The 23,627-nt window shown below is 42.3% G+C and overlaps 1 protein-coding gene across 1 annotated transcript in view; it reads left to right on the top strand.

Annotated features, from left to right (window-relative positions):
* Positions 1 to 23,627, top strand: part of LOC132395141 (alpha-2,8-sialyltransferase 8F-like) — a 150,385-nt gene that overhangs the window by 24,931 nt on the left and 101,827 nt on the right. The gene's annotated exons all lie outside the window — the stretch shown is intronic.

The raw sequence follows: 23,627 nt of genomic DNA, 5'->3' as shown, positions 1-23,627 counted from the left end.
GCCATTGCTCCCAGGAGGAGCATTAGGTGGTGTTATTTAGTATTGCTCCCTCAGGTGGGACCAAGGGCCAATGGACAGAGACTGAAGAAGGAATCCCTAGAAATGATGAGAAAATGGCTGAGGTTTGTAATATGGTCAACATAATTACCTTCCTTACAGCAAAGGGAAAATGAGAAATTAAGCCAAGACAGTCACGAAGGTGGAGTGAAGTTAAGCTGGCACTAAACAGCAACTCCTTTGCTTGCATCTTCAGAAACAGCTCGATTACCATCTTTAATATCTTTATTTTCCCTTTCAGGGTTCTTTTGAAGTCCCTGACCGGGAGTTACATGCTGACTTCAGTTCTTTGCGGGAATGGGGCCCATTCTCGGGGTATCAGGATTGGCCATTGTTTGGCAAGCCGAGAGTTCAGCCTGAAAGTCTGTCTTGGAATTGGAAGCCTAAGATCTCAGGGCTCTGGAGACTGGCAGATCGAAGATTAGTGTCACAACAGGAGACCCATGTGTTGTCGGAGGAGTCAGAAACTCTACTGCTGTGTACCCAAAGACCCAGGATCTCTGAAAACAGAACTCGGAAAAACTGACATAATGGATTTTTAAGATCGTAAACCAATGAGTTATTTGTTATGTCTCCTCACTCGCTAGGGAGAGAGAGAACCTGTGGTATCTCAAATGCCAGGTGAAACATGAAGTCTTTGGAGTAACTGCAGGACTGTGTCTTTGCTTTTGCTTTGCTCATGCTTGAGTGCTATGTGGCAGTGCTGATGATTGCTTTTTTTTTGCCGGTGGGGGAGGGGGAATTGCTGCCTGCTGCCCCTTATGCGTAGGAGGGAAGGGAGCTGGAGGTAAACTTCAGGGTTCTTACGTTTAGCTGTCATTCATTCTTTCGGGCACCTCTCTGTTTTCATGGATGTTTGCGAAGAAAATGAATTTTAGTATGTAAATTATGTACATTTCTCTAACATTAAATTGGACCTTTAAACCTTTGAACAATGTTGTAACTTGAAGGCAACATTAGTATAATAATTAGAGAAGCAAAGGAATGTGTATTTAATATTTCAGAAATATAGGTAGGCCTCCGTTTGTCTTGATGGACCATGGATTTGCCCCTTAGAAAATTTCATCTTCCCTATTCACGCCACCGATGTTGTTAATAGACAATAGACAGTAGGTGCAGGAGTAGGCCATTCGGCCCTTCTAGCCAGCACCGCCATTCCCTCTGATCATGGCTGATCATACACAATCAGTATCCCGTTCTTGCCCTCTCCCCATATCCCTTGACCCCGCTATCTATAAGAGCTCTATCTAACTCTCTCTTGAATGCATCCAGAGACTTGGCCTCCACTGCCTTCTGGGGCAGAGCATTCCACATATCCACCACTCTCTGGGTGAAAAAGTTTTTCCACATCTCTGTTCTAAATGGCCTACCCTTTATACTTAAACTGTGGCCTCTAGTTCTGGACTCACCCATCAGCGGGAACATGCTTCCTGCCTCCAGCGTGTCCAATCTCTTAATAATCTTGTATGTTTGAATCAGATCCCCTCTCACCCTTTAAATTTCCAGTATATACAAGCCCAGTCGCTCCAATCTTTCAACATATGACAGTCCTGCCATTTCGGGAATTAACCTTGTGAACCTGTGCTGCACTCTCTCAATAGCAAGAATGTCCTTCCTCAAATTTGGAGACCAAAACTGCACACAATACTCCAGGTGGGGTCTCACCAGGGCCCTGTACAGCTGCAGAAGGACCTTTTTACTCCTATACTTAATTCCCCTTGTTATAAAGGCCAGCATGCTATTAGCTTTCTTCACTGCCTGCTGTACCTGCATGCTTACTTTCACTGACTGATGTACAAGAACACCTAGATCTCGTTGTACTTCCCATTTTCCTAACTCGACTCCATTTAGATAGTAATCTGCCTTCCTGTTCTTGCCACCGGTGGATAACCTCACATTTATCCACATTAAACTGCACCTGCCTTACATTTGCCCACTCACCCAACCTGTCCAAGTCACCCTGCATTCTCAAAACATCCTCCTGACATTTCACACTGCCGCCCAGCTTTGTGTCATCAGCAAATTTGCTAATGTTACTTTTAATCCCTTCATCTAAATCATTAGTGTATATTGTAAACAGCTGCGGTCCCAGCACCGAACCTTACGGTACCCCACTGGTCACAGCCTGCCATTCCAGAAGGGACCCGTTAATCGCTACTCTTTGTTTCCTGTCAGCCAGCCAATTTTCAATCCATGTCAGTACTCTGCCCCCAATACCATGTGCCCTGATTTTGCCCACTAATCTCCTATGTGGGTCTTTATCAAAAGCTTTCTGGAAGTCCAGGTACACTACATCCACTGGCTCTCCCTTGTCCATTTTCATAGTTACATCCTCAAAAAACTCCAGAAGATTAGTCAAGCATGATTTTCCCTTCATAAATCCATGCTGACTCGGACTGATCCTTCTACTGCTATCCAAATGGGTCATAATTTCCTCTTTTATAATTGACTCCAGCATCTTTCCCACCACTGACGTCAGGCTAACCAGTCTATAATTCCCATTTTTCTCCCACCCTCCTTTCTTGAAAAGTGGGACAACATTAGCAACCCTCCAGTCAACAGGAACTGTTCCTGAATCTATAGAACATTGGAAAGTGATTACCAATTCATCCACAATTTCTAGAGCCATCTCTAAGTACCCTGGGATGCAGACCATCAGGTCCCAGGGACTTATCAGCCTTCAGACTCAACAGTCTATCCAACACCATTTCTTGACTAACATGAATTTCCTTCAGTTCATCCTTTACCCTAGTTCCTTTGGCCACTATTACATCTCGGAGATATTTTGTGTCTTCCCCAGTGAAGACAAATCCAAAGTACCTGTTCAACTCATCTGCCATTTCCTTGTTCCCCATAATAAATTCACCTGTTTCTGTCTTCAATGGCCCAATTTTGGTCTTAAATATTTTTTTGCTATTCACATACCTAAAGAATCTTTTACTATCCTCCTTTATATTCTTGGCTAGTTTATCTTCGTACCTCATTTTTTCTTGGCATATTGCCTTTTTTGTTATCTTCTGTTGCTCTTTAAAAGCTTCCCAGTTCTCCGGTTTCCCGCTCATCTTTGCTATGTTATACTTCTTCTCTTTTATTTTTATACTGTCCTTTACTTCCCTCATCAGCCACGGCTGCCCCTTACTCCTCTTAGGATCTTTCTTCCTCTTTGGAATGAACCGATCCTGCACATTCTGCATTATTCCCAGAAATACTCATCATTGTTGTTCCCCGATGATCTTCTCAGCTGACCTCGCTATCCGTTGCGGGGTCTTGCGATCCGAGATGGTTCAATTTCCGAACCAGGCAGTGATGCAGCTGCTCAGGATGCTCTCAATACAACCCGTGTAGAATGTGATGAGGGCTTTCTTTGTTATTGAGCTGGTGTTGAGGGACCAGGTGAGATTCTCTGTCAGGTGGACACCAAGAAATTTGGTGCTTTTTATGATATCTACTGAGGAGCCATCGATGTTCAGCAGGGAGTGGTCGCTCCGTGCCCTCCTGAAGTCAACAACCATTTTTTTTTGTTTTGTTCACATTCAGAGACAGGTTGTTGGCTCTGCACCAGTCCGTTAGCCGCTGCACCTCCTCTCTGTAAGCTGACTCGTCGTTCTTGCTGATGAGACCCACCACGGTTGTGTCTTTGGTGAACTTGATGATATGGTTCGAGCTGTGTGTTGCAGCACATTCGTGGGTCAGCAGAGTGAACAGCAGTGGACTGAGCACGCAACCCTGGGGGGCCCCGTGCTTAGTGTGATGGTGTTGGAGATGCTGCTCCCAATCTGGAATGATTGAAGTTTCCCAGTCAGGAAGTCTAGGATCCAATTGCAGAGGGAGGTGTTCAGGCCCAGTAGGCTCAACTTTCCAATCAGTTTCTGAGGGATGATTGTGTTGAATGCTGAACTGAAGTCTATGAATAGCATCCAGGTGGGTTAGGGCCAGGTGGAGGGTGGTAACAATGGCATCATCTGTTGAGCGGTTGGGACTGTACATAAACTGCAGTGGGTCCAGTGAGGGGGGCAGCAGGGTCTTGATATGCTTCATAACGATCCTTTCGAAACACTTCATGATGATGGACGTGAGTGCAACGGGATGGTGGTCACTTAGGCAGGACACTGAAGACTTCTTCGGCACAGGGATGATGGTGGCGGCCTTGAAGCACATTGGAACAGTGGTGCTGCTCAGGGAGATGTTGAAGATGTCAGTGAGAACATCTGCTAACTGGTCTGCACATCCTCTCAGCACTCTACCAGGGATGTTGTCTGGTCCAGCAGCCTTCAGTGGGTTGACCCAGCACAGGGTTCTTCTCACATTGGCCACGGTGAGAGACAGCACCTGGTCATTTGTAGGAGGGGTGGACTTCCTCGCCACCACATCATTTTCCACCTCAAACCGGGCGTAGAAGTTATTCAGAGCATCTGGGAGGGAGGCATCACCTGCACAGTCAGGCGATGTTGTCCTGTAATCAGTGATGTCTTGGATGCCCTTCCACATGCGCCACGTGTCACCGCTGTCCTGGAAGTGGCTGTGGATTAGCTGGGCATGTGCATGCTTTGCCCCTCTGATGGCTTGGGACAATTTGGCTCTTGCTGTTGTTAGAGCTGCCTTGTCGTCTGCTTTGAAGTTGGAGTCACGGGTCCTCAGCAGCGCACATACCTCCGCGGTCATCCATGGCTTCTGGTTAGCATGTATAGTGATGGTCTTGGACAGAGTAACATCATCAATGCACTTGCTGATGTAGCTGGTCACTGAAGAGTCGCCATCGTTTGCAGTCTCCCTGAACATATGCCAGTCACTGTGCTCAAAGCAGTCTTGAAGAGCAGAGATGGCTCCTGCTGGCCAGGTTTTCACCTGCTTCTGAACTGGTCTGGAGCATCTGATGAGCGGTCTGTATGCTGGGATTAGCATAACAGAAGAGTGTCAATTTTGCTGAGTGCATTGGATTGAAGGCATACAGTTTGCTTAGAAATTTGACTGCTCCAACCAAACCAGATGAAATGAGCTTTGCTGTTATCATGAAAGTAATTCAGCAACATTTAGGACCAAATGTTTTCAGTTTCATAAGTGGAATCAAAAGGAGGGAAGTCCATTTCAGCATATGTGGCTGAATTGATTGTCGCAGCATTGTCAGTTAAGTGATGGGCTTTATGAAACACTGAGAGATCATTCTGTTTTGTGGAATCCTACAAGAAAGCAATCAAAAATGGCTCCTAGCTGAAGCACAACTTACACTTTAAAGAACAGTTGAAATTGCTGTATCAATGGAAACAGAAGACAAAGACACATTTGAGTTGTATTCAGGAATGAAAGTGAACATAAATAATATAAGAACATTGAAACAGAAACAGACTAATGCAGGTTTAAAAGTGAAACTCTCAGAAAATGCACAAAGTAGGTCACATACAAAGAGTATGTCAGGCAGACAAAAATAAATGGACTGCACAGAGAAAAGAAAAAGATAAAATGTCAAGTCACAGTATCAAAAAGAAACTGTATGTAGTTAATGAAAAACCTGATAATTCAAAGATTGAAAGTACATTTATTATTTAAGTATGTATGCACTATACAGCTCTGAGATTTGTCTTGCCCACAGACAGTCATGAAACAAAGAACAACTATGGAGCCAACTCATTCAAAGAAAGACATTAAACATCAACCACCTCACACCACACATGCAAAAAAATGCAAAAAATTCACTGAAAATTGGTGACAAAACGTGTGACCAGAAATAGAACTAGAAACTAGAACACATTATAAACCTGAATTTGAGTCCAACTACACAATCCCTGTTGATTATACCTTGATCTGGACTCACCTGCTGAGAGCATCGAGCAAAAGAGAGAGATCACTTGAAACTGAAGACCTACCCTAAGGATCAGTGAGTGAGTGAGAATGAGAGACACCCACGCCAGCATCAGTAAGCAACAGGTTGGTAGACGGTGCTGAATGTTTGCTAACGTTCCGCACCCACCTTGATGACTTCAGTCTTCCTTGGTACTTTAATTAGCAGGAGATGGAGTCAATCATGAGTCCATGCCCCATCTCCACGCTTTCAGGCCTCCATACTGCATGCTTTACTTTCAGCCTTGAGGAGCGCACTCAGGGACAGCAAAACACCAGATCATCTGATCGGCCCCAAATCACATTGCCAGAATGTTGACAACAGGCTGTAACAGTAGCAGAACCATATCTGAAATAAAAAGATATAAAAGAAGTGAAAGGAGTTCATGAACATGACACAAGACTGTGTAGCCTCAAGATTTACTATGAGTAAATTAGCTATAGACAAGCAATATGGCTTACTCCAGAAGTGAATGTTAAATTAATTAAAATAAAATTGGACACTTGTTCAGCTGTTTCAGTCATTCTACAAAATGAGTTTGAATAGCATTTCAAAGTTATTAAATTGAAGTAGGCAGATGTCCAAATAAGATCTTATACTGGACAGTAAGTAAATTCATAAGACCATAAAACCAGAAGAGTGAAAAGCAGAATTAGGCCACTTAGCCTATGGGAAAAATCCTCTCCACATCCACTCTATCAAGGCATTTCAGCATTCAAAGAAGATGAATGCAGGACTAAAGGTGTTATATTTGAATGTGCAGTGCATATGAAATAAGGTCAATGAACTTGTAGTACAGCTACTGATTGGCAATTATAGTATTGTAGGCATCACTGAATCATGACTCAAAGAGAATAATAGCTGGGAGCTTAATATCCAAAGATACACATTGTATCGAAAGGATAGACAGGAAGGCAGGGGTGGTGTCATGGCTCTGTTGAAAAAATGAAACTAAATCATTAGAAAGAGGTGACATTGAGCTGGAAGGTGTTGTATTGTTGTGGATCAAGCTAAGGAACTGCAAGGGTATATAGACCCTGATAGGAGTTTTACAGAACCTTAAACAGCAGTAAGGGTATGGTCTACAATTTACAATGGGAGATAGAACATGCATAACAAAAGGGCAATGTTACAATAGGCATCCAGGTTTTCAATATGCAGGTAGTTTGGGAAAATCAGGTTGGTGTGGGATTCCAAGAGAGGACCTTATAAACTTTTTTTGACATCTGTAGCTGCCCTTGCAATTTTTTTCTGAGCATTTCACCATCTTCTTCACTCATGCTTGTTATTCATTTCCATTCTTTCATTTTGTTCCTTCTTTCTCAAACGTCTTCAATCCTTCACTCTCTGTAGAGAAGCAAAGGCTAACCATTCGTTCCCATTTTTTTTAAATCCAGGGCATCTTATTGGTTAATAAGACAAATCCCATTGGCTAATACTGTTACGTACACCGTAACTGGGTCACTTACCAGCAAAGATAGAGAGGTCAGTTGAAGTCTGATGGTACTATTTTTAACTGTGTTCATTGATAAAAATACACAAAAATAATATCAATGCAAACATACAGATAATATATGTCATCAATACTAAATCTAAAAGCGCGGGTATAATAATAATCAATAAGAAATAGCTCTATTGTTGTCTAAGGGATAATGTATTGTCCAATGGAAATATAAAAGTCACTCAAGTTCATTCAAGCTGCAGGCTGCAGCCTTTGGTTGGAGTCAAGAGAAAGGGTTTAAACTTGCCCATTCCTTTTATGATGTCAATCCTTCGAGAGTCAGTGGGAGCTGATTGCTCCTTTGTGTTATCCAAAGCCGTTCTTCCATGGCAAGACCCACCAATTCCGAGGCAAATGGAAAAGGACGCACGTGGGCTTTTCCACCAGCTTTCGCTATTACGCTGTTACAGGAGTTCTAGCGTTTCTTCTAGCGTGACCTTAGGGTCCTGCTGCACTTCCGGAAGGAGAAGGTTGCAATCTTAGCAGACATCCGACAGATGCTCCATTGCTTCTTAGTACAGGAGGACCATCGCAATTTCCTCTGTTTCTTATAGCACAAATGTAACTTACCTCGCACTGCCGACGAATTGGCCCAGGCAAAGTCCATCATCTGTTAAAGCATTTGTTAAAGCCTAGTCGTGCTTCCTTAATACACATGAAGCTTGTGCAGGGTTGAAAAATTGAATGGCAGCCACTCCCTAGCACATTGGTCTTGAGTGTGTTAACTGTCGGTTTGTGTACATTACCAAGGCACACCTCTCCTATCACCACCCAGCCCAGATCCAGGCGTTGCGCAAAGGGGGCGTCGTGTGGTCCATTGACCTGCTGCCTGACCTTGTGCACCTGGAGAATGTCTCTTCCTAATAGCAGGAGTATTTCTGCTTTTGGATCCAGTTCTGGGATGTGCTTGGCAATGTGGTGGAGATGTGGCTGGTGTAGCACTGCACTTGGCGTTGGGATCTCAGTGCGGTTATTCAAAATTTCATTGCACCCTAAGAGTGGAGGGAGACAGATGACAAATTTACCATCCAGGGACTTGAGCTGGAAGCCTTCTGCCTTCCTTCCATAAGTTTCTACACTGCCTGAGCAAGTTCTAAGGTAGTATGGGAACTGATTACTCTCAATGTTAAACAATTCATAGAACTCCGGTCTGACTAGTGAGCGATTGCTCTGATCGTCCAGAATTACATGGGCTTTGATGACCTTGTCTTTGGTTCCCTTTGGGTACACCTTAGTCAGGCAGATCTTTGAACAAGAATGGCTTGACTGAGCTTGACCACAAACTTCTGTGCAGCTCAAGCTGACAACGGTTGTCCTGGAGTGAGCCTCTCCCTCCCCGCCAAGCTGTTGTGAGGGTGAAGGAGCTTTGACGGTTTGCAGTAACAGGTCGGGATGCATGGCCCCATCGTGATTAGTGCTATTACATTCTGGGCACTTCACAGAGATCGTACACTCTCTAGCAAGGTGAGAGGTAGAGGAACAGCATTTAAAACATATTTTTTTCTCCTTGAGAAGGGCCATCCTCTCTTCAAGGGGTTTTTCCCTAAACATTCTGCATTTTTTGAGGGGGTGAGGTTTGCTGTGCAATGGACAATTCTTGCTAGGGTCATTGTTAGTTGTAAAGGCTTCAGTCTTAAGCACTGAGACAGGTTTATTAATGTTGAAATTATTCGAAGTGGATTTAACTGGCTTGGTGTAAATTGTACTGCTACCTGGACTCATGAAGCTAGGGTCATTTCGCTTCTTTGCCTCCTTGCACACAAACCTAATGAAATACTCAAAGGGAGGAAATCGACCATCATTCTCTTCCTTGTACTCTGAGCCAACAGACACCCACCTTTCCTGCAGCCCAAATGGAAGTTTGTAGATGATTTGTCTAATCCCGTATGAAGTATCTAGGTATAATAGACCAGTTAAATAGCCATCTTCATTGGCACCTTGAATCTCCATGAGTAAATCTCCGAGCTCTCTTAACTTAGTGTGGTCCTTGGCTGACACCTTAGGAAAATTTTCCAGCCGTCAGAATAGTGCCGATTCAATAATTTCAGGGGCTGCATAGCACTCCCGAAGTTTCTCCCATGCTTTGCGTAAGGCTAGCTCGGGGTTGTCGATGTACACTGAACTTATGCGTCTCACCTGTTCACATGATTCTTTTCCCAGCCATTTCGTCATAAGATCCAACTCTTGGGTTGCTCCGAGCTGGACTCCGTGGATTGCGTTGGCGAATGTGGAGTACCATGCATGGTAATTTTCAAGTTTATCGTCGAACTGGTATAGTCCTGAAGTGACGAGATTTCGTCGTGCTAAATACTGTGCCATGGGTTCAACTGCAAGTGGCATGCTGGCTGGGGGAATATGTCAGTGGGTATATGACTGAGGGTGTCATATATGGAATTTGCTGTTCTGAATTCAGCCTTTGCCTCTCTTCTCACCAAATCTAGTAAATTTTGTATTGTCGAGAAGTATTTGTCATCAGCCCTTTCATTCTTGAATTCATCGCAGAGTTGCAAGGGTAAATTGTCTTCCTCGGATGGATGTGTTGGGCCTCTCTGAGACTCCTCATGAAATGGGACATTAGCATATAAGTATGGAGAGGAAGAACGAATCTTCAAGTATATTTGAGTTTGGACATAGTCGCTTATGCGTTCCAATCTGATCTTTTCTGAAGTAGATTTTACGTCACCCAGAACATGCATTTCATCAGCATTTTCTATTATCTCTGCTTCCAGCCTGACAGCTTCTGCTTCTCAGTGTAGCATCAGCACTTCTAACTCTGACTCTATCCTTACCTTTTCCAACTGGTTTTCGGCTTCTCTGGCAGCTGCTTCCTTTTGGTTTTTGGCTTCTTTGGCAGCCGCTTCCTTTTTCAATTTTGCTTCTTGTTCGGCGTACAATGCTCGCACCTTGGCAGATTCTGCCTTAGCTCTTGCATGGGCAGCCTTACTTGTTGATGCCCTACTGCCCCTGTCGCTGGATGGCAACGACTTGATGCTGGATCGAGTTGTCATCGCAGCACTTGAAACACCTGACAATGCCGCCTTTTCACTGTAGTGTTCTCGCTCAGGTGTAACGGAACTCTGAACTAAACACCAAGGTAAACCGTAGTCAATGAAAACAGGATCGCAGTAAGATTAACTGTTTACTGTTCACTCTTCCACATTAATGTATGGTGAAAACTGTTGATAAAACAATACAGAATATATACAGTATTTGTTTCCTTCTTGATATCACATTTACATCATAAATACTTGCAGAAGTAAAACTACAACAACTATATTACACTAAAGTGCAACATACAGTCAGGATCTACCTACGCCATCGACTGCTTTAAATACACTTCAACACAAATTATCCACAACTCTTTAAGTAACAAAAACATAAACCTTATCAAACTGTCATTACTTTTAACAGAATCAGCGTTAACATTTTTAATTGAACATATCGATTATCTCATGAACATACGGCGTTGCTTCACTGATGTTTCTAGTGCGTAGAAAGAAAACTTTTCTCGCAGTGATCCTGCACATGTGAGCCCACTCCTTCCCGTTTCTCCAAACCGGTATTTTCCCACAAGACGCGGCAAAACCAGGTGTGACGTCATTGCATGCCGCGATATATCACAGACAACAAATTTACTTTAAACAATCTTAACTTTAACTAGAAAATGATAACAAATGAATTACTAAAGCAAAAATATAATAAACTAAACAAATGCCATAAAGGCAACACAGAGGTGTATAAAGATTGAACATTCATGGTAAAAATGAAGCGGTCGGGCCCAGGGAATTGGAAGTTATTGAAGAGGTGAAGGGCGTGGGATGTATACTTAACATAACTTAGCATGTTGGTTTGTGCAGCATACTCATATGCTAAACCTAAGTAAATATTATAATCACAGGCAAATAAGTCCAAATATCGTTAGCCATTTCATTTTTTTCTGCAGTTTTCTTCCCTTGCAGTCTTCCTCTTCGGAAGAGAGTGCTGATACAGTTTACACTTGGTTCCGAGTACCCACTTGGCTTTGCCTTGTACCTTGACTGGGGTCTGGGTGGTTAGTAGCACTAGATGGGGCGCCTTCCAACTAGGAGAGAGAGAATCCTTTTCGAACAATCTGATATACACAGAATCACCTGGTTTAAAAGGATGTGTATTTTCTTTCCCAGGTTTGGACAGTGCTGTAATCATTCTTTTCTTAATTCTTTCTAATAGGCTTATCTAGGATTATTAATATCTCTAAACCATTCTCATCAGTCCATTCTGAGCAATCTGAGCACTTGTCAAGGTGGGGGCGGGTCTAGAACCTGTGAGCATAGGTCTTCTATCAATATTTCAAAGGGCTCAGTTTTGGTTCTCCTGTGAGCATAATTTCTCAATGTATACAGAGCAATCTGCCATGCCTCAGGCCATTTCAATCCCGCTTTTTGGTGCCAGGGTTTCTTAATACTCCATTCTCCATTAAATGGAAGGAGTTTACCCCTAGTACACATCTTCAATGGCTATGTGATTTATGTCTTATTTAAATTTAGAAAACATCCACTGCTCAGTCTTAAATTTCAAACGATCTTTTTATGATATCTGGGGACCTTTCCTAAATTACTTTTCCAATTTATAAAGTTTAACAGTGCACAAACTTTTATGTTAATTTTTATCTTCTCTTCATAAGCAAACATGTTTTTTTTCTAATTATCCATTATCATCCATCAGCTTTTTTGTTTGGTAGTTGGTAGGGGGTTGAATTTTTTTATATAAATTTTTTTTAATGATGTATGACTTACCTTTAAATTTTTGATTACAGAGTTGTATTCCTTTATGTGTTATGCTATAACATTTTGATCCATTTTATTACAATATATGAATGTACACAAGTTATGTTGAGATGTATCTATGTGTTGCACTCTGTAAATCTTGTTTTTTTTTTCTTCTGAATAAAAATATTGTAAAAAGAATACTCCATTCATTCTTTCCTGAAAATTGAGATTGATAGGCTCCACGCCAATGCTTTAGTTTCCCTGTGAAATGAGTTTCTCTATCACTATTACATTTACAAAAAATTCCAAATTAGCAAATAATTTCCTGCATCAGTATTTTAACTGCTCTATGTGTATCACATTTAGGCTGTCATGGTCTGGTCCATGTAGACTGCATTCCGGTTCAAGGTCCGGTTCAATCGCTCCTTATTCCAGGTTTTCTGGTTTTCCCTTGTTCTGTTGGGTGCTCTAATTGAGGCAGCTGATTCTCATTTTGGGCTGGCTGCATAAATAGCTCCTGGGTTCAGCTTCATTTGCTGGTAGTCAAGTGAATGGACAATAAATCCTGAAGGTGGCAGTAATGCAACAGTGTGGATGACAACTGTTGTAAAAACTCAAGGAAGAAGAAGAAGAAGAAGAAGAAGCTTCATTTGCAGAACTGTTCCCTTCATCTTCCTCTTGAAGCCTTTGCCTGGAACCTTGACTGGATTGCTGTCAAGTTCTGCTGGATCAAGACTGGAGTTTTGATGTGTCTAGATAAGGAACTGTCTATCGTTGTTTGGAATTGTCTCTGTGCCCATGCCCTTGCTAGTAGGTCTGGCTGTTTGCTGCTACCTTGTGTTAGGAACTGTCTCTCTGTTCTGTGTAGAGCCCTGGCCCCAAGTCCTGTTCCTAAGGAGAGGTCCTGGCTCTGTGTTCCATGGCCTGTGTTCCTGTCTCTCTCAAGGCCAAGGCTCTCTGTTCAGGTGTCCTGTCCTGTTCATGTGTCTTGTCCTGTGCAGGAGTTCCATGTCTAGTCCTGCAGCCACGCCTCGAAGAACCCTAGCCATGTCCAGTCCTGTAGCTACGTCACATCTTCACCTAGTTCTGGGGTCCAAACCCGAGTCAAGACCCAGGTTCTGGGTCCTTGTCCAGTCTCCAGCTTGGAGTCCAACCACAGGCTCCTAGTCCCCAGTTCCTTATCCTGGTCTTGCTTTCTTAGCCAAAGTCCTAGCCCGTCTGTGTTCCTGTCCCAGCTTCTACTATGTGTCCTATCCCATCCCTAACTCTAGTCCAGTCCAGTTCCTAGTACTTGTAGGGAAAGCAAGTAGTTGTTTGCTCAGGGCTAACAGTACTAGTAGAAGAGTTGGTTAGAACTTGTGATATTTGCCAAAGAAACAATCGAGGAAAGTCTCCCGCTAAATTTGATTATTCGTCCACCCTGAGGCACCATTTATGAATCTACAAATAGACTTTGTACATGTACCAGGAAGTGCATGTGTGTATGTAATTGGCTATTGCGCTATTTTAACTAGGGCATGTAGGAGGCTACGAGGACAGATGGGACGCCCATCAGGGTGCAGCCGCAACCCATTATTTTCACGGGTGCAATTTTTTATTTTTCCATGTGTTGTTCTGCTGCCTGTTGTGCTGCTAACAAAGATTCAAAGGCAGTAACTTTAGATAGTTTGCAGGAAGCACATAGAAACCATCACTACTGTACTCCCGGGGAGCTGGCTGCTATTTTGGCCGCTGCATCAGCGTCAGCGTTACCTTGTGCATTTGGGTCTGAGCTGTCAGAATGGGGCTTCACACTTAATCACAGCAGCTTGTTGGGGAAATGGAATGGTCTGCTGTAAATTCTTTATTAATTGGGCATGCTGTAAAGGTCTCCTGGAAGAAGTAGTAAATCCTCTATTGCCACAGAGTACTGAAATCATAAAAGCGTATCGTGAATCTGTATAGATATTCACAGCGTTGCCCTGTTCGCCTTGATGCTGTCAAGTGTCGTGTAGCCGCGGAATTGAGGAGTAGCATTATCGGGAGGAGTCAATACTGTGCAGGAATTGTTCAACATTACAGGCTTTGCCTTTTAACCATCACTGCCGTTGCCGCCACAGCTCTTAGGCAAACCACGCATTACCGAGTGGTGAAATATGCCACCGGACTCTTTGAGCCACCATGTTCCTGAGTCAGCAAATCCCTCCTTTTCACTAGAAGGTAACCGGAACGATTTAGAGTAGTCTGGAATGCCCAGGGCCTTCAGAGCATCTTGTGGCTGTTCCAATTCGGGTTTCAGTTGGATTTGAGATGGTGCGTCCCGTAGTGTAGCTGTCCGTTAATACAGCATCAAAGGCTCTGTATTCTGGAGCCCAGTGTCAGTAATTTGTCATTCCAAGGATTGCAAACATCTACTTCTTATTTTCTGGTCCAGGAGACTGTGCGATTGCGGCCACGCGTTCAGGACCAAGTCTTCTGGTGCTTTGTTGCACAATATAGACGAAATGGGTAACAGTTGCATGGCAAAACTATAGCTTGGTGTCCATAGACTCGGTGTCCATCGGTTCACAGGTGGTTTGGCAGTGTCACAGTCTTTACGGCCATCTGCCAGTGTTTTGAAGGCCAGCAGCAGATCGTTGGCTTCAACTACACTAATATAATGTACTATTATATAATACATTATATAATGTATATAACTATAATGTACTCAACTCATCTCATACGGCAGCTATATAAATGGCTGGACTCTCGGTATATACCCCTGAGGCAACCTCGTCCAGGTATATTGCTGTAATTTATACCTAAAGGCGAACCCATATTGACTGTCCCCGTACAGAAGGATCGAGAAGGCGGCGGAGCAGACGTCCATCACTGTGTACCATCGAGGTTCGGATGGTACTGAGGCTAAAATTTGTGTCCGGTGCAACAGGGGAAATGGGCTGTACTATCTGATTGACAGCCTTCGAATCCTGCACAAACCGCCATTCGGCCGGTCTGTTCGGTGTCGGGGTTTGGCAATATGGGTTATTGCAAGGGATTTGCGCCGTGTAATACTCCTTGTGAGAGTCTTGATAACTGGTTTAATAGCGTTAACAGCTTCAGGAGATAAACGGTATTGATGAATGGTGAGGATTCTCACGTTTCACAGGTCACAGGTCAGACACTTCTTACAAAAATACTTAAATGCTTTTTGCATATATACAAGGTTCTGACCTGTTAGATGTTATTTTAAAAAATGAATCCTTTAGTGAAGGGTTTTACTGGGGAAATTTATAATTTGTTGTTACAGCAGCACAATTACCCTTTACTTAAGATTAAGCAAGATTAGGAGAGAGAGCTTAACGTAACCCTAATAACAGAAGATTGGTTAACTCTTCTTCAACTTGTGCCAATCACTCTTAAATTCAATTTAAAATTCTACATCGTTACTATTTGACAAAGGAGAGACTGTCTAAAATATTTCCTAATGTTGATAGTCTGTGTGACAGATGTGAAACTGAGAGAGCCACATTGACATATGTTTTGGTGGTGTTCTGTACTGAAACATTTTGGAAGTCTATTTTCTCTACAATTTCTAAAATTTAAAAGATTAATTTACAACCTAATAAATTGACAGTTTTATTTGGTATAATCACTCAATAGATTTATGGTATTTCACCATCGGACCAACATGTAATTGCATTTGTTACATTATTGGCCAGATGGGCTATTTTGTTGAAATGGAAAGATTCTTCTGCTCCTACTTTGATACAATGGTTTTCTCCGGTGATGTTATGTCTTTATTTGGAGAAAATCAGAATTCAAACTTTTGATCCTTGATTTGATTTTGAGAAAAGGTGGGGTTCATTCACCCACTACTATCTGATTTGAGTTAATTAATATGGTTTCCTCCGATATTTCCTTTAAGAGGATTTGAGTTAGCGGATTGATTTTTTTTTAATGGAAGCTTGTATGATGTATAACTCCAGGGTTGTACTCCCAATGTTTTTTTCAGTTAGTAGGGCTTGTTTTTTTGTTTCTTAAATATTCTTAACACTTTATTTTCTTCTATTATTATTGATACATTGCTTAGCTTTGGTAATCAGTTATTTGCTAATTTAATTCCTTATTGTACATAATGACATTGACTTAATGTATCTCTCTTTGTTAATCTTCAATAATAATGAATAAAAAAGATTTCAAAATGAAACCCTTAGTCCTCAGGCTTAATTTTCTTCCACAGTCCTCTCCTTCAGGGGGTTTTCTGAAAGTCTGATCTTTGCCGACTCTATCACCCATCCTATTGGGTCCCAAAGAGATTTTGCGTCGTAAAAGGAGCCGACCCTCTGAAGGACTCACTGTTTTTCATTCCAGGGACAGAAGACATAGGCTGAATAGCTTAATTCTGCTCCTATCAAGTCTGCTCTGCCATTCCATCATGGCTGATCCCGGATCCCACTCAATCCCATACACCTGCCATCTCGCCATGTCCTTCATTGCCCTGACAGCAGGAAATGATTAAATATACGCAAGGACTTGACCTCCACTGTATTCTATGGCAGGACATTCCACAGATTTAATCCTCTCTGGCAAACAAAATCCTCCTTACCTCTGTTCTAAAGGGTTGCTCCACAATTTTGAGGCTGTGCCCTCTAGTTCTGGATACCCCCACTAGAGGATAATTAGTTAATACTTGGCACTATTGTTCCTTTTACCAAAATGCATTATCATACATTTCCTAACACTATTCCATCAGCAATGTTTTCGTCTATTTTAATTTCTCCAAGTCCTGCTGCAGTGGCATTGCTTCCTCAGCACCACCTACCCCTCCCTCTATCATTCACAAACTGTGCCACAAAGGCATCAATTCCATTGTCTAAATCATTGACAAACAATGTAAAAAAGCAGTGGTCTCAATACTGATCTCTGAGGAACACCACTAGTCACTGGTAGCCAACCATAAAGGGCCCCCTTTTATTCCCACTCACTGCCTCCTGCCTGTCAGCCATTCCTCTATCCATGCCAGTATACAGTGGCATGCAAAAGTTTGGGCACCCCTGGTCGAAATTTCTGTTGCTGCAAACAACTAAGTGAGTACAAGCTCACCTGATTTCCAAAAGGCATAAAGTTAAAGATGACACATTTTAATATTTTAAGCAAGATTACTTTTTTAAATTTCCATCTTTTACAGTTTCAAAATAACAAAGAAGGAAAATGGCCCAAAGCAAAAGTTTGGGCACTTTGCATGGTCAGTGCTTAGTAGCACCCCCTTTGGCAAGTATGACAGCTTGTAAACGCTTTCTGTAGGCAGATAAGAGTCTTTCAATTCTTGTTTGGGGGATTTTTGCCCATTCTTCCTTGCAAAAGTTTTCTATCTCTGTGAGATTCTTCAGCCGTCTTGCAAGCACTGCTCTTTTGAGGACTATCCACAGATTTTCGATGATGTTTAGGTCAGGGGACTGTGAGGGCCATGGCAAAACCTTCAGCTTGTGCCTCTTGTGGTAGTCCATTGTGGATTCTGAGGTGCGCTAGGATCATTATCCTGTTGTAGAAGTCAACCTCTTTTCATCTACAATTTTTTTTTACAGACGGTGTGATGTTTGCTTCCAGAATTTGCAGTATTTAATTTAATTTATTCTTCCCTCTACCAGTGAAATGTTCCTCGTGCCACTGGCTGCAACACAAGCCCAAAACATTATCGATCCACCCCCGTGCTTAACAGTTGGAAAGATGTTTATTTCATGAAAGTCTGCATTCTTTTTTTTATCCAAACATACTTTTGCTCGTTGTGGCCATAAAGTTCTATTTTAACTTGATTAATCCACAGGACTTGTTTCCAAAATGCATCAGGATTGCTTAAATGTTCCTTTGCAAACATATGATGCTGAATTCTGTGCTGAGGATGATGACTCTTCCATGAAGGTCATTTGTGCAGGTGTCACTGCACAGTAGAACAGAGCACCACCACTCCAGAGTCTGCTAAATCTTCCTGAAGGTCTTTTGTGCAGGTGTCGCTGCACAGTAGAACAGAGCACCACCACTCCAGAGTCTGCTAAATCTTCCTGAAGGTCTTTTGTGCAAGTGTCGCTGCACAGTAGAACAGAGCATCACCACTCCAGAGTCTGCTAAATCTTCCATGAAGGTCTTTTGTGCAAGTGTCGCTGCACAGTAGAACAGAGCACCACCACTCCAGAGTCTGCTAAATCTTCCTGAAGGTCTTTTGTGCAAGTGTCGCTGCACAGTAGAACAGAGCACCACCACTCCAGAGTCTGCTAAATCTTCCTGAAGGTCTTTTGTGCAAGTGTCGCTGCACAGTAGAACAGAGCACCACCACTCCAGAGTCTGCTAAATCTTCCTGAAGGTCTTTAGCAGTCAAACGGGGGGGGGGGGGGGGGGGAGGATTGATTTGCCTTTCAAACAATCCTATGAGCAGTTCTCTCAAAGTTTTCTTGGTCTTCCAGACCCTCAACTTAACCTCCACCATTCCTGTTAACTGCCATTTCTTCATTACATTATGAACTGAGGAAACAACTACCTGAAAATGCTTGGCTAACTTTTTATAGCCTTCTCCTGCTTTGTGGGCATCATTTATATTTATTTTTAGAGTACTAAGCAGCTGCTAAGAGGAGCCCATGGCTGCTGATTGTTGGGTTAAGGTTTGAGGAGTCAGCGTATTTATAAAGCTTTAAAATTTGCATTACCTGGCCTTTCTTTTCCAATATTTTTATTAGTTTCTACAGAAAAGATTACTGAGTACAAGAAAGTGTATATAAAGGTCAAAAACGATTTTTGAAAAAAGCTACCAATTACATTATCTCTGTTCATCATAATCTCATTACCCCATATTCATGAAAGTTAATCAATAGTTATATTGAAATATACTAATTTATTACAAAGAAAGAATCTAATCCCTACCAAGACCGAAGCTGTTAAGGACAAAAGGTAAAATACCTTCTCAAAAATAAAAAAAATAATAATAGGCGACACCTGTGTTTAAACAATGAATTGAAGGTTTTGAAAATAATTCAGAAAAGGGCCCCACAATGTTTGAAAGTCTTGACAAGGTTCAGAAATTGAACAACAAATCTTCTCTAAATCTAAACATGACATAACGTTGCATGACCAATGAGCATGAGTAGCAGGAAAAGCATCTTTCCATTTAAACAAAAGTGCCCTCCTAGCTATAAGAGAGCTAAAGGCCAAAATATGTAAATCAGATGTCTTCAGCTTAATATCTTGTCCTGCAACAGTACCAAATAGGGCAGTCAGACAGTTAGACTTAAAGTTGACTTTGAAAAGTAAGGAAAAAGTTTGAAGGACTTCCTTCCAATATTTTTCAAGCTTTGGACAAGTCTAAAACATTAATTAATGAAGATTCTCAATTATTACATCTGTCGCAGTAGGGAGATATATTCAAATAAAAATGAGATACTTATCCTTGGTCATATGAGCTCTATGTACCACCTTAAATTGTAGGAGGGAATGACAAGCACATAGCGATGAAGTATTAACCTGTTTAAAAACTTCATTCCGAGCTTCCTCAGACATTGATGTCTGTAAGTCTAGTTCCCAGAGATTCTTAATTTTGTCTAAAGGAACATTCCTCTTCTCCAGTAACATACCATAAGTATTAGATATAGAACCATTATGAAAAGGTGTCAAACATCCAGTAAGTTCTTAACTGAGCTTACAGGAAATGTGCAAAATTGAGATCTTAAAGTCTCTGATGTGTAACTGTCTAAAAAAAAACTGAGTTTTGGTTAAGCTATATTAATCTGACAATTGCTCAAATGATAAAAGGTTTCCTCCAACAAACAGATGCCAATAACATTTAATACCCAACCTGTCCCATTCTTTAAAAACTAAATAAGTCATGGAGGGTTTAAAAAATTAGAATAAATGGGACTTGAAAGGGAAAATCTCAATAAACCAAAGTGTTTGCTAAATTGTATCCAGATCCTCAAAGTATGTTTAACTATTAAATTATCAGTTTACCCCAATACTGGGACACTTTCTGTTTAAAACATAAAGCTGAACAAAGAATATTTGTTTAAAGTTTCGGTTAAGAGGAATAACAGTCCTACTAAACTAAGTGTTTAAGTTTTGAACCCCTTCTTCCTCATATTTTTCATGAAGCCGATTTTTAATATTTTAAAATAAATTTTAAATAATAAAGCTTTATTATCAACAACTCTGACCCCCTGGAAAGATCATGCAGTTTTGCAAGGAAATTGAACTTCCTTTTAAGCCTCTCAGGCTCTGAAAAGTGAAGGTCCATCATAACTGACAACTAACTCTCTGCAGTTCATGAAAACATCCCTGGCCTCTTCACTATGTTCTCCATCCTATCACTTTTGCCTAACTTTCTCCCCTTCTTTATCCCTTTTATGGTCCTTTTATCCCTTTTATGGACCATGACACAGTACTTCCCATATCATGGTCCAATCCGTGAAATCTGCATTCCAGTTGACGGTCCAGTTCATGTTCCTTAATCCAGGTTTTCCGGGTTTCCCCAGTTTCTGTTGAGGCAGCTGATTCTTGTTTGGGCTGGCTTCATAAATAGCCTCAGGATTCAGCCTCTGGCTGCAGGATTGTTCTTGTCTGTATCCCTTCCTTTTGCCTTCCTCCTGGAGCCTAGCCTAGCCCTGCCCTGCCCCACCTTGGCCAGGAGCTCTGCCTCTACTTGGAGCCTCACCCTTCCCCACCCTTGCCTGGAGCCCTGCCCTGCCCTGCCTCAGCATGGAGCCTTGGCCCAGCCTGCCCTGCCCTGCCCCACCTTGGCCTGGAGCCTCACCTCGCCTTGCCCCATCCCGCCTCTGCCTGGAGCCTCGCTTTGCCTTGCCCTGTTTGGAACTGTGTCTCTGTGTCCAGGCCTTCGCTAGGTAGGACTGGGTGTTTTGCCACTACCTAGCATTTGGAATTGCCTCTGTGTGTTCACGCCTTCACTAGGTAGGTCTGGCCATTTTGCCGCTACCTAGCATTTGGAATTGCCTCTGTGTGTTCACGCCTTCACTAGGTAGGTCTGGCCATTTTGCCGCTACCTAGCATTGGGAACTGTCTCATGTTCAGCATTTTGCATGATGAATCCTGGCCCTATGTCCTGTACCCAAGGAGGGGTACCAGCTCTGTGTTCTTCATTCCTGTTCTCCCTTGACCAAGGCTTTGCATTCCTGTCTCTTCCTCAACCAAGTCTAGGGATTTTGTCCAGTCCTAGTCACGTCCAAGGTCCTTGTCCTGTCCAAGCCATGGCTTTGTGTTCTCGTCTTGTCATGTGCCTTGCCCAGCCCGGTGCTGGGTTCCCTTGTCCTGTCCATGAGTCTCACGTCCCATCCTGTAACCTCATCATGTCCTCGCCAGGTTCTGGGTCCTTGTCCAGTCTCTGGCTCAGCGTCTAAGCCCAGGCTCCTAGTTCCCAATTCTCTGTCCTGGTTCCTCTGTCCTAGTCAAGTCCTAGCCCAGGCACGGAGTCCTTGTCTCGTCCGGGGCCTGTGTCATGTCCAGCATCTCTTCTACCTCACTTCCTTTGCTTCCTCCTCACGCCTAGTCCTGTTCCTGGTAGTTCAGTGTCTGTGTCTTGCTTTTGGGTCCACTCCAATGACCCCCATATGATATCCCAGTATCTTCCATTTTTATATCAGATTTCCAGAATCTGCCGGTTTTTTTTTTGTTTTCAAGTGTAGATAGATCTTGAGAATCCACATACATGTTTATTGTTAGCGTCATTCCCAGTAGAGTGTAGAACGGGCTGCAGGGCCCGTTAATCTCCTGGGTACGAGCGATTAAATGGACGAGAAAATGTAATGTGAAAACTGCTGAAAGACTCAAACTGCTTTCAGAAGAGTTTGTAGTCCACACGAGTTTATCCATGGATGCATTTATTGGAAAACAAAACTGTACAGTTGAGAAACCAATGGCGTGGCTGTTCACTTACTCTCAGCCGTGGACAATGGCATAAAGAGCGGAAAAATGAGTGTCCATCCCTCTGCGGAGGGAGGTGTCGGTCGACTGGAAAAAAATACCTGTAACGCATACGGAGGTCTGCCGAACGATGGGGATTTCAAAACTGCAATTGTTTAAATTCAAGTGATTTGTATTGGTGTCAAGAGTATTGATGACACTTTATTTTAAGATTCAGTCAGCAATCTGAGCACGGTCGGGGAACGCTGTTGCAAATGAGGGCTTATCCAAAAGTCGCATCCAACTAACGCCAAAAATATGTTGTTGAGAACACTGGGAACCAGAACATGATAACCGATTATATTAAGTTTACAGAGCAAATAATCTTTTGGAAGAACTCAGCGAATCGAACAGTCTCTGAGCAAGGGGAGGAATTGTCAAAGTTTCGGGGCAAGAGTCTGCTTCAACTCTTCCCATAATTCACCCTTCCCTAAATGCAGCCGGAATTGCTCATTTCCTCCAACACGTTCTCTCCACTTTAGGTATGGTTATTGATAAAACGCGCAATAAGTGGGTGGAGCCACTGGGTGAACCGGTCGCTACAACGAAGGTAGAGTCACACTAGAAGTCAGACTGTCGAGTTCCTCTGATCGTTGAGCCATGAAATCAAAAGCAAGGTATTTCTTCCTTGTTGTAGTTCCTTCCGTTTGCTTCTGTTTCGTCTTTTGGATAGGAAGAGAACAGATAAATAACTTAAGGTACGGGAAAATGATTTGCAAGTCATTTGACATATTTTCCAAGACGTGGGAGAATAATTTTTAAGAGAAGTCGGTTGGTAGTATTGATAATTAAATTGGTACGTGGAAATACACTGAAGTTATCTCCGCAAATGATATTTGGTCAAGCCTCTTTACAACGGTATTTAACATTTTTGTGAACAAATTGTTTCAATTAGTCATTTTTTATTCTGTATTTCTTAATTCTAAAGCATCCTTGGTTAAAAAAATTAAATGTGAAAGACTTGCCGACTAGTTGTGCAACAGGAAAGGATCAGTTGAACTGCAGTCCACAGGTTTCTTTACAAATACGTCGAATCCAGCTGCGATAAGCATCAAATAAGGGTATCAGGGATAAAGAATAAGCATAGAATGATCTCGAGGTTAAATGATTAACCATATTTTTGTTAATGGCGGAGCAGGCACTGAAGGCCCAGATAGCCTCTGTTTCTCATGTTCAGTTGTGCCGCTCTTTGACTTCAAAGAGACTTAACCTATACTTACATTACTGGGGGTGGTATTTCATTCATGAAAATATGCTGTTCCCATTGTGTGCTTGTGGGTCTTTAGAAAAACTCACTGCACAGTCAGTCTATATTGCCATATAACCCTCTCATAACTGTTACATATCCCATGAAAGTATTTTGCTTTCAAACGACTTAAAATATTCTACCCCTAAATGATGGGGCAAATGATCACCCTGAGTTATTGTGGGGTTGTGGAGTTATTGTATGCATGGAATTATACAGTTGAAATCTTATTTATGCAAAAAGCTAAAGTTGAGCAGCCATGAGTAATTGGTGAAAGGTGCACTATATGGGGTTGGATCATTGCTGTCTCATTTCGAGGAATAA

The sequence above is a fragment of the Hypanus sabinus genome, chromosome 6, assembly GCF_030144855.1.
Source record: "Hypanus sabinus isolate sHypSab1 chromosome 6, sHypSab1.hap1, whole genome shotgun sequence".
In the NCBI taxonomy this organism is placed as follows: domain Eukaryota; kingdom Metazoa; phylum Chordata; class Chondrichthyes; order Myliobatiformes; family Dasyatidae; genus Hypanus; species Hypanus sabinus.
This window is presented reverse-complemented; position numbering and strand designations above follow the sequence as displayed.